Here is a 13,248-nt window from a genome sequence, read left to right as displayed (position 1 = left end):
AGAATTTTAACTTAAGTAAAGAGATATATAATGGTAAACATGATTGCGAGACTAAATAGACATAGGTTAACTTTCTAGTTTATATAATATTGTTTTTTAATGTCAACTGCCTGTACTTAGGTTTTGCTATTTGAATAAAATATAAAAAATATTCAGAAAACCTACATTTCTTCTAACTGAATTTTTCTAAGTAGTTTTTTATATCTTCTGTTGAATGTTTTGAAGATATTTAATGGGATATTAGACTGATAGAAGATAAAATGAATGTAAACATTTGATTTATAAATGCTGATCATGGTTTCTTAGATATTTTAAATCATTAATCATATACAACCTAGAAGATAGTCTACTAATAAATTAGCAATTTGAAGTATGAGAAAGTTTTAGAGTTCACGTATTGGAAAATGAACATAATAAAATTAAAATGGAATCATGCAAATGAGAGATATTTAATAGTATCATTAAGTACTTATCCAGGAGCTAAAAGGCACATCCTTTTGGCAGTACAGTGTTGCAGTTAGTCAAATGGTAAAATATACTGTAGGTTTTGGTACTGGTCATGGACAAAAAAAAGTTGTCTGGAACAAATGTCTAATTTGCATTATCACTATAATATTGTTGCCTCATGAGAAATCAAAATCACTGCCTTTAGTCCAAGAATAGGTTAGCTATTCCTGTACTGTTCAGTGTGCATCATTTTGAATAAACACATTTTTATGTTCTAGTTCCTGCTGCAGTTGAGAACTTAAACATAGTGAATCGAACAACCACATCTGTATTCCTGAGCTGGCTAACCCCTGAAGGCAACAGAAGCTCATATGCGTTAGAAGTTTCAGGCACTCCTTCGAAGAATCTAATCCTGAATTCTTTGGACACATTTGCCCTTGTGGATGGTCTAGTACCAGGAAATTTCTATATATTCACAATCTATGCCAAAGATGGAAATGGTTTAACAGGGAATATTGCTCAGAATATTTCATATACAGGTACTTTTAAAAAGCATCAGGATTTTATTAGGACAAATAAAAATAGAATACATATTATTTACATATTATTTGACAATTAATTGGTGATAAAAACATTTTATCCTGGAAAGTTAGAAATTGATTTTGAATTTTAACTTAAGTAAAGAGATATATAATGGTAAACATGATTGAGAGACTAAATAGACATAGGTTAACTTTATAGTTTATGTAATATTGTTTTTTAATGTCAACTGCCTGTACTTGGGTTTTGCTATTTGAATAAATTAAAAAAAATCAGAAAACCTACATTTCTTCGAATTGAATTTTTCTAAGTTGTCTTTTATATCTTCTGTTTAATGTGTTGAAGATATTTAATGGGATATTAGACTGATAGAAGATAAAATGAATGTAAACTTTTGATTTATGAATGCTGATCATGGTATCTAAGATATTTTAAATCATTAATAAGAACAACCTAGAAGATAGTCTAAACACATTTTTATTTTCTAGTTCCTGCTGCAGTTGAGAACTTAAACATAGTGAATAGAACAACCACATCTGTATTCCTGAGCTGGCTAACCCCTGAAGGCAACAGAAGCTCATATGCGTTAGAAGTTTCAGGCACTCCTTCGAAGAATGAAAACCTGAATTCTTTGGACACATTTGCCCTTGTGGATGGTCTAGTACCAGGAAATTTCTATATATTCACAATCTATGCCAAAGATGGAAATGGTTTAACAGGGAATATTGCTCAGAATATTTCATATACAGGTACTTTTAAAAAGCATCAGGATTTATTTATAAGGACAAATAGAAACAGAATATATATTAATTGCATAATTGATATTTGACAATTAATTAATTGGTGATAAAAACTTTTTATCCTGGAAAGTTAGACATTACTTTTGGATTTTAACTCAAGTAAAGAGATGTCTAATGGTAAACATGATTGCGAGACTAAATAGACATAGGTTAACTTTATAGTTTATATACTATTGTTTTTTAATGTCAACTGCCTGTACTTAGGTTTTGCTATTTGAATAATAAAAAAAAAATAATCTGAAAACCTACATTTCTTCGAACTGAATTTTTCGAAGTTGTCTTTTCTATCTTCTGTTTAATGTTTTGAAGATATTTAATGGGATATTAGACTGATAGAAGATAAAATGAATGTAAACATTTGATTTATGAATGCTGAACATGGTTTCTAAGATATTTTAAATCATTAATAAGAACAACCTAGAAGATAGTCTAAACACATTTTTATTTTCTAGTTCCTGCTGCAGTTGAGAACTTAAACATAGTGAATAGAACAACCACATCTGTATTCCTGAGCTGGCTAACCCCTGAAGGCAACAGAAGCTCATATGCGTTAGAAGTTTCAGGCACTCCTTCGAAGAATGAAAACCTGAATTCTTTGGACACATTTGCCCTTGTGGATGGTCTAGTACCAGGAAATTTCTATATATTCACAATCTATGCCAAAGATGGAAATGGTTTAACAGGGAATATTGCTCAGAATATTTCATATACAGGTACTTTTAAAAAGCATCAGGATTTATTTATAAGGACAAATAGAAACAGAATATATATTAATTGCATAATTGATATTTGACAATTAATTAATTGGTGATAAAAACTTTTTATCCTGGAAAGTTAGACATTACTTTTGGATTTTAACTCAAGTAAAGAGATATATAATGCTAAACATGATTGCGAGACTAAATAGACATAGGTTAACTTTATAGTTTATATATTATTGTTTTTTAATGTCAACTGCCTGTACTTAGGTTTTGCTATTTGAATAAAATATAAAAAAATATTCAGAAAACCTACATTTCTTTTAAGTGAATTTTTCTAATTAGTTTTTTATATCTTCTGTTGAATGTTTTGAAGATATTTAATGGGATATTACACTGATAGAAGATAAAATGAATGTAAACATTTGATTTATGAATGCTGATCATGGTTTCTTAGATATTTTAAATCATTAATCATATACAATCTAGAAGATAGTCTACTAATAAATTAGCAATTTGAAGTATGAGAAAGTTTTAGAGTTCACGTATTGGAAAATGAACATAATAAAATTAAAATGGAATCATGCAAATGAGAGATATTTAATAGTATCATTAAGTACTTATCCAGGAGCTAAAAGGCACATCCTTTTGGCAGTACAGTGTTGCAGTTAGTCAAATGGTAAAATATACTGTAGGTTTTGGTACTGGTCATGGACAAAAAAAAGTTGTCTGGAACAAATGTCTAATTTGCATTATCACTATAATATTGTTGCCTCATGAGAAATCAAAATCACTGCCTTTAGTCCAAGAATAGGTTAGCTATTCCTGTACTGTTCAGTGTGCATCATTTTGAATAAACACATTTTTATTTTCTAGTTCCTGCTGCAGTTGAGAACTTAAACATAGTGAATAGAACAACCACTTCTGTATTCTTGAGCTGGCTAACCCCTGAAGGCAACAGAAGCTCATATGCGTTAGACGTTTCAGGCACTCCTTCGAAGAATCTAAACCTGAATTCTTTGGACACATTTGCCCTTGTGGATGGTCTAGTACCAGGAAATTTCTATATATTCAAAATCTATGCCAAAGATGGAAATGGTTTACCAGGGAATATTGCTCAGAATTTTTCATATACAGGTACTTTTAAAAAGCATCAGGATTTTATTAGGACAAATAAAAATAGAATACATATTATTTACATATTATTTGACAATTAATTGGTGATAAAAACATTTTATCCTGGAAAGTTAGAAATTGATTTAGAATTTTAACTTAAGTAAAGAGATATATAATGGTAAACATGATTGCGAGACTAAATAGACATAGGTTAACTTTCTAGTTTATATAATATTGTTTTTTAATGTCAACTGCCTGTACTTAGGTTTTGCTATTTGAATAAAATATAAAAAATATTCAGAAAACCTACATTTCTTCTAACTGAATTTTTCTAAGTAGTTTTTTATATCTTCTGTTGAATGTTTTGAAGATATTTAATGGGATATTAGACTGATAGAAGATAAAATGAATGTAAACATTTGATTTATAAATGCTGATCATGGTTTCTTAGATATTTTAAATCATTAATCATATACAACCTAGAAGATAGTCTACTAATAAATTAGCAATTTGAAGTATGAGAAAGTTTTAGAGTTCACGTATTGGAAAATGAACATAATAAAATTAAAATGGAATCATGCAAATGAGAGATATTTAATAGTATCATTAAGTACTTATCCAGGAGCTAAAAGGCACATCCTTTTGGCAGTACAGTGTTGCAGTTAGTCAAATGGTAAAATATACTGTAGGTTTTGGTACTGGTCATGGACAAAAAAAAGTTGTCTGGAACAAATGTCTAATTTGCATTATCACTATAATATTGTTGCCTCATGAGAAATCAAAATCACTGCCTTTAGTCCAAGAATAGGTTAGCTATTCCTGTACTGTTCAGTGTGCATCATTTTGAATAAACACATTTTTATGTTCTAGTTCCTGCTGCAGTTGAGAACTTAAACATAGTGAATCGAACAACCACATCTGTATTCCTGAGCTGGCTAACCCCTGAAGGCAACAGAAGCTCATATGCGTTAGAAGTTTCAGGCACTCCTTCGAAGAATCTAATCCTGAATTCTTTGGACACATTTGCCCTTGTGGATGGTCTAGTACCAGGAAATTTCTATATATTCACAATCTATGCCAAAGATGGAAATGGTTTAACAGGGAATATTGCTCAGAATATTTCATATACAGGTACTTTTAAAAAGCATCAGGATTTATTTATAAGGACAAATAGAAACAGAATATATATTAATTGCATAATTGATATTTGACAATTAATTGGTGATAAAAACTTTTTCTCCTGGAAAGTTAGAAATTACTTTTGGATTTTAACTCAAGTAAAGAGATGTCTAATGGTAAACATGATTGCGAGACTAAATAGACATAGGTTAACTTTATAGTTTATATACTATTGTTTTTTAATGTCAACTGCCTGTACTTAGGTTTTGCTATTTGAATAAAAAAAATAATAATCTGAAAACCTACATTTCTTCGAACTGAATTTTTCGAAGTTGTCTTTTCTATCTTCTGTTTAATGTTTTGAAGATATTTAATGGGATATTAGACTGATAGAAGCTAAAATGAATGTAAACATTTGATTTATGAATGCTGAACATGGTTTCTAAGATATTTTAAATCATTAATCATATACAACCTAGAAGATAGTCTACTAATAAATTAGCAATTTGAAGTATGAGAAAGTTTTAGAGTTCACGTATTGGAAAATGAACATAATAAAATTAAAATGGAATCATGCAAATGAGAGATATTTAATAGTATCATTAAGTACTTATCCAGGAGCTAAAAGGCACATCCTTTTGGCAGTACAGTGTTGCAGTTAGTCAAATGGTAAAATATACTGTAGGTTTTGGTACTGGTCATGGACAAAAAAAAGTTGTCTGGAACAAATGTCTAATTTGCATTATCACTATAATATTGTTGCCTCATGAGAAATCAAAATCACTGCCTTTAGTCCAAGAATAGGTTAGCTATTCCTGTACTGTTCAGTGTGCATCATTTTGAATAAACACATTTTTATGTTCTAGTTCCTGCTGCAGTTGAGAACTTAAACATAGTGAATCGAACAACCACATCTGTATTCCTGAGCTGGCTAACCCCTGAAGGCAACAGAAGCTCATATGCGTTAGAAGTTTCAGGCACTCCTTCGAAGAATCTAATCCTGAATTCTTTGGACACATTTGCCCTTGTGGATGGTCTAGTACCAGGAAATTTCTATATATTCACAATCTATGCCAAAGATGGAAATGGTTTAACAGGGAATATTGCTCAGAATATTTCATATACAGGTACTTTTAAAAAGCATCAGGATTTTATTAGGACAAATAAAAATAGAATACATATTATTTACATATTATTTGACAATTAATTGGTGATAAAAACATTTTATCCTGGAAAGTTAGAAATTGATTTTGAATTTTAACTTAAGTAAAGAGATATATAATGGTAAACATGATTGAGAGACTAAATAGACATAGGTTAACTTTATAGTTTATGTAATATTGTTTCTTAATGTCAACTGCCTGTACTTGGGTTTTGCTATTTGAATAAATTAAAAAAAATCAGAAAACCTACATTTCTTCGAATTGAATTTTTCTAAGTTGTCTTTTATATCTTCTGTTTAATGTGTTGAAGATATTTAATGGGATATTAGACTGATAGAAGATAAAATGAATGTAAACTTTTGATTTATGAATGCTGATCATGGTATCTAAGATATTTTAAATCATTAATAAGAACAACCTAGAAGATAGTCTAAACACATTTTTATTTTCTAGTTCCTGCTGCAGTTGAGAACTTAAACATAGTGAATAGAACAACCACATCTGTATTCCTGAGCTGGCTAACCCCTGAAGGCAACAGAAGCTCATATGCGTTAGAAGTTTCAGGCACTCCTTCGAAGAATGAAAACCTGAATTCTTTGGACACATTTGCCCTTGTGGATGGTCTAGTACCAGGAAATTTCTATATATTCACAATCTATGCCAAAGATGGAAATGGTTTAACAGGGAATATTGCTCAGAATATTTCATATACAGGTACTTTTAAAAAGCATCAGGATTTATTTATAAGGACAAATAGAAACAGAATATATATTAATTGCATAATTGATATTTGACAATTAATTAATTGGTGATAAAAACTTTTTATCCTGGAAAGTTAGAAATTACTTTTGGATTTTAACTCAAGTAAAGAGATGTCTAATGGTAAACATGATTGCGAGACTAAATAGACATAGGTTAACTTTATAGTTTATATACTATTGTTTTTTAATGTCAACTGCCTGTACTTAGGTTTTGCTATTTGAATAAAAAAAAAAAAATAATCTGAAAACCTACATTTCTTCGAACTGAATTTTTCGAAGTTGTCTTTTCTATCTTCTGTTTAATGTTTTGAAGATATTTAATGGGATATTAGACTGATAGAAGATAAAATGAATGTAAACATTTGATTTATGAATGCTGAACATGGTTTCTTAGATATTTTAAATCATTAATCATATACAATCTAGAAGATAGTCTACTAATAAATTAGCAATTTGAAGTATGAGAAAGTTTTAGAGTTCACGTATTGGAAAATGAACATAATAAAATTAAAATGGAATCATGCAAATGAGAGATATTTAATAGTATCATTAAGTACTTATCCAGGAGCTAAAAGGCACATCCTTTTGGCAGTACAGTGTTGCAGTTAGTCAAATGGTAAAATATACTGTAGGTTTTGGTACTGGTCATGGACAAAAAAAAGTTGTCTGGAACAAATGTCTAATTTGCATTATCACTATAATATTGTTGCCTCATGAGAAATCAAAATCACTGCCTTTAGTCCAAGAATAGGTTAGCTATTCCTGTACTGTTCAGTGTGCATCATTTTGAATAAACACATTTTTATTTTCTAGTTCCTGCTGCAGTTGAGAACTTAAACATAGTGAATAGAACAACCACTTCTGTATTCTTGAGCTGGCTAACCCCTGAAGGCAACAGAAGCTCATATGCGTTAGACGTTTCAGGCACTCCTTCGAAGAATCTAAACCTGAATTCTTTGGACACATTTGCCCTTGTGGATGGTCTAGTACCAGGAAATTTCTATATATTCAAAATCTATGCCAAAGATGGAAATGGTTTACCAGGGAATATTGCTCAGAATTTTTCATATACAGGTACTTTTAAAAAGCATCAGGATTTTATTAGGACAAATAAAAATAGAATACATATTATTTACATATTATTTGACAATTAATTGGTGATAAAAACATTTTATCCTGGAAAGTTAGAAATTGATTTAGAATTTTAACTTAAGTAAAGAGATATATAATGGTAAACATGATTGCGAGACTAAATAGACATAGGTTAACTTTCTAGTTTATATAATATTGTTTTTTAATGTCAACTGCCTGTACTTAGGTTTTGCTATTTGAATAAAATTTAAAAAATATTCAGAAAACCTACATTTCTTCTAACTGAATTTTTATAAGTAGTTTTTTATATCTTCTGTTGAATGTTTTGAAGATATTTAATGGGATATTAGACTGATAGAAGATAAAATGAATGTAAACATTTGATTTATAAATGCTGATCATGGTTTCTTAGATATTTTAAATCATTAATCATATACAACCTAGAAGATAGTCTACTAATAAATTAGCAATTTGAAGTATGAGAAAGTTTTAGAGTTCACGTATTGGAAAATGAACATAATAAAATTAAAATGGAATCATGCAAATGAGAGATATTTAATAGTATCATTAAGTACTTATCCAGGAGCTAAAAGGCACATCCTTTTGGCAGTACAGTGTTGCAGTTAGTCAAATGGTAAAATATACTGTAGGTTTTGGTACTGGTCATGGACAAAAAAAAAGTTGTCTGGAACAAATGTCTAATTTGCATTATCACTATAATATTGTTGCCTCATGAGAAATCAAAATCACTGCCTTTAGTCCAAGAATAGGTTAGCTATTCCTGTACTGTTCAGTGTGCATCATTTTGAATAAACACATTTTTATGTTCTAGTTCCTGCTGCAGTTGAGAACTTAAACATAGTGAATCGAACAACCACATCTGTATTCCTGAGCTGGCTAACCCCTGAAGGCAACAGAAGCTCATATGCGTTAGAAGTTTCAGGCACTCCTTCGAAGAATCTAATCCTGAATTCTTTGGACACATTTGCCCTTGTGGATGGTCTAGTACCAGGAAATTTCTATATATTCACAATCTATGCCAAAGATGGAAATGGTTTAACAGGGAATATTGCTCAGAATATTTCATATACAGGTACTTTTAAAAAGCATCAGGATTTTATTAGGACAAATAAAAATAGAATACATATTATTTACATATTATTTGACAATTAATTGGTGATAAAAACATTTTATCCTGGAAAGTTAGAAATTGATTTTGAATTTTAACTTAAGTAAAGAGATATATAATGGTAAACATGATTGAGAGACTAAATAGACATAGGTTAACTTTATAGTTTATGTAATATTGTTTCTTAATGTCAACTGCCTGTACTTGGGTTTTGCTATTTGAATAAATTAAAAAAAATCAGAAAACCTACATTTCTTCGAATTGAATTTTTCTAAGTTGTCTTTTATATCTTCTGTTTAATGTGTTGAAGATATTTAATGGGATATTAGACTGATAGAAGATAAAATGAATGTAAACTTTTGATTTATGAATGCTGATCATGGTATCTAAGATATTTTAAATCATTAATAAGAACAACCTAGAAGATAGTCTAAACACATTTTTATTTTCTAGTTCCTGCTGCAGTTGAGAACTTAAACATAGTGAATAGAACAACCACATCTGTATTCCTGAGCTGGCTAACCCCTGAAGGCAACAGAAGCTCATATGCGTTAGAAGTTTCAGGCACTCCTTTGAAGAATCTAAACCTGAATTCTTTAGACACATTTGCCCTTGTGGATGGTCTAGTACCAGGAAATTTCTATATATTCACAATCTATGCCAAAGATGGAAATGGTTTAACAGGGAATATTGCTCAAAATTATTCATATACAGGTACTTTTAAAAAGCATCATAATTTAATTATTAGGACAAATAAAAACAGAATACATATCAATTGCATAATTGATATTTGACAATTAATTGGTGATAAAAACTTTTTATCCTGGAAAGTTAGAAATTACTTTTGGATTTTAACTCAAGTAAAGAGATATATAATGCTAAACATGATTGCGAGACTAAATAGACATAGGTTAACTTTATAATTTATATATTATTGTTTTTTAATGTCAACTGCCTGTACTTAGGTTTTGCTATTTGAATAAAATATAAAAAAATATTCAGAAAACCTACATTTCTTTTAAGTGAATTTTTCTAATTAGTTTTTTATATCTTCTGTTGAATGTTTTGAAGATATTTAATGGGATATTACACTGATAGAAGATAAAATGAATGTAAACATTTGATTTATGAATGCTGATCATGGTTTCTTAGATATTTTAAATCATTAATCATATACAATCTAGAAGATAGTCTACTAATAAATTAGCAATTTGAAGTATGAGAAAGTTTTAGAGTTCACGTATTGGAAAATGAACATAATAAAATTAAAATGGAATCATGCAAATGAGAGATATTTAATAGTATCATTAAGTACTTATCCAGGAGCTAAAAGGCACATCCTTTTGGCAGTACAGTGTTGCAGTTAGTCAAATGGTAAAATATACTGTAGGTTTTGGTACTGGTCATGGACAAAAAAAAGTTGTCTGGAACAAATGTCTAATTTGCATTATCACTATAATATTGTTGCCTCATGAGAAATCAAAATCACTGCCTTTAGTCCAAGAATAGGTTAGCTATTCCTGTACTGTTCAGTGTGCATCATTTTGAATAAACACATTTTTATGTTCTAGTTCCTGCTGCAGTTGAGAACTTAAACATAGTGAATCGAACAACCACATCTGTATTCGTGAGCTGGCTAACCCCTGAAGGCAACAGAAGCTCATATGCGTTAGAAGTTTCAGGCACTCCTTCGAAGAATCTAATCCTGAATTCTTTGGACACATTTGCCCTTGTGGATGGTCTAGTACCAGGAAATTTCTATATATTCACAATCTATGCCAAAGATGGAAATGGTTTAACAGGGAATATTGCTCAGAATATTTCATATACAGGTACTTTTAAAAAGCATCAGGATTTTATTAGGACAAATAAAAATAGAATACATATTATTTACATATTATTTGACAATTAATTGGTGATAAAAACATTTTATCCTGGAAAGTTAGAAATTGATTTTGAATTTTAACTTCAGTAAAGAGATATATAATGGTAAACATGATTGAGAGACTAAATAGACATAGGTTAACTTTATAGTTTATGTAATATTGTTTTTTAATGTCAACTGCCTGTACTTGGGTTTTGCTATTTGAATAAATTTAAAAAAATCAGAAAACCTACATTTCTTCGAATTGAATTTTTCTAAGTTGTCTTTTATATCTTCTGTTTAATGTGTTGAAGATATTTAATGGGATATTAGACTGATAGAAGATAAAATGAATGTAAACTTTTGATTTATGAATGCTGATCATGGTATCTAAGATATTTTAAATCATTAATAAGAACAACCTAGAAGATAGTCTAAACACATTTTTATTTTCTAGTTCCTGCTGCAGTTGAGAACTTAAACATAGTGAATAGAACAACCACATCTGTATTCCTGAGCTGGCTAACCCCTGAAGGCAACAGAAGCTCATATGCGTTAGAAGTTTCAGGCACTCCTTCGAAGAATGAAAACCTGAATTCTTTGGACACATTTGCCCTTGTGGATGGTCTAGTATCAGGAAATTTCTATATATTCACAATCTATGCCAAAGATGGAAATGGTTTAACAGGGAATATTGCTCAGAATATTTCATATACAGGTACTTTTAAAAAGCATCAGGATTTTATTAGGACAAATAAAAATAGAATACATATTATTTACATATTATTTGACAATTAATTGGTGATAAAAACATTTTATCCTGGAAAGTTAGAAATTGATTTTGAATTTTAACTTAAGTAAAGAGATATATAATGGTAAACATGATTGAGAGACTAAATAGACATAGGATAACTTTATAGTTTATGTAATATTGTTTTTTAATGTCAACTGACTGTACTTAGGTTTTGCTATTTGAATAAAATAAAAAAAATATTCAGAAAGCCTACATTTCTCAGAATTCTTTGGACACATTTGCCCTTGTGTATGGTCTAGTACCAGGAAATTTCTATATATTCACAATCTATGCCAAAGATGGAAATGGTTTAACTGGGAATACAACTCAGACTTTTTCATATACAGGTAATTTAAAAAAGCATCAGGATTTAATTATTAGGAAAAATAAAAAAAAGAATACATGGTAATTGCATAATTGACATTTGACAATTAATTGGCAAGAAAAACTTTTTATCATGGAAAGTTTGAAATTAATTTTGGATTTTAACTTAATGAAAGATATATATAATCCTAAACATGATTGAGAGACTAAATAGACGTAGGTTAACTTTATAGTTTATATAATATTGTTTTTAAATGTCAACTGCCTGTACTTAGGTTTTGCTATTTAAAAAAAATATTCAGAAAATCTACATTTATTCGAACTGAATTTTTCTAAGTTGTCTTTTAAATCTTCTGTTGAATGTTTTGAAGATATTTAATGGGATATTAGACTGATAGAAGATAAAATGAATGTAAACATTTGATTTATGAATGCTGATAATGTGATCTAAGATATTTTAAATCATTAATCATATACAACCTAGAAGATAGTCTACTAATAAATTAGCAATTTTAAGTTTGAGAAAGTTTTAGAGTTCATGTAATGGGAAATTAACCTAATAAAATTAAAATAAAATGAAGCAAAACATTTTTTTTTAATAATGACATTAAGTACTTATCTAGGAGTTAAAGGGCACATCCTTTTGGCAGTAGAGTGTTGTAGTTAGTCAAATGTAAAAAGATTCTGTAGGTTTTGGTACTGGTCATGGACAAAAAAGTTATCTGGAACATATTTCTAATTTGTATTATCAATATAATATTGTCGCCTCATGAGAAAGAAAAATAACTGCTTTAAGTCCAAGAACAGGTTAGCTATTCCTGTACTGTTCTATTTGTGCTCTCTCCTGCTGTATTCTTCTTCTGACCTCCCTCGCCTCTGGCGCCCTTCTTTTCCCCCCTCCCCTATCTTGCCCTCTTCAGCCCCCCTGCCCACCTGTGACCTCTTTAGATCCCTCTGTGACTTATTTAGCCCCCTTGTCTCATGTGATTTCATAAGCCCCACTCCTGTGTACTTTTTACCCACCTCCCCTCTTGTACCTTCCTTTGCCCTCGCTGCTGTGCCCTTCTTTTATTCCCTCCTATCCCTTTATTAGACCCCTCCCCTCCTGTGCCCTCTTTTGCCCCCTGTCCTTTTGTGCCCTCTTTTGCCCCTCCCTACCTGCGCTCTCTTTTCTCCCTTCACTTTTTGTGCCTTTATTTAGCACCCCTCCCCTTCCTGTGCATTTGTTTTTTCCACCTTCGCTTGTGTACTTTTATTTAGTCACCTTCTGTGCACTCCCCTCCACTCTTTAGCCCCCTGCCCTTCAGTCTTTAGCCCTTCTCCCCTGTGACTGCTCATTCCATGTCAGAGGAGTCTCTGCTTCGTATACCCGGTGTTACAGGAAACAGTTATGTGCTCTCTG

The sequence above is a fragment of the Pelobates fuscus genome, chromosome 2 (genome assembly GCF_036172605.1).
Source record: "Pelobates fuscus isolate aPelFus1 chromosome 2, aPelFus1.pri, whole genome shotgun sequence".
In the NCBI taxonomy this organism is placed as follows: domain Eukaryota; kingdom Metazoa; phylum Chordata; class Amphibia; order Anura; family Pelobatidae; genus Pelobates; species Pelobates fuscus.
The sequence above is the reverse complement of the archived record's forward strand: the minus strand, read 5'-3'. Positions refer to the sequence as shown.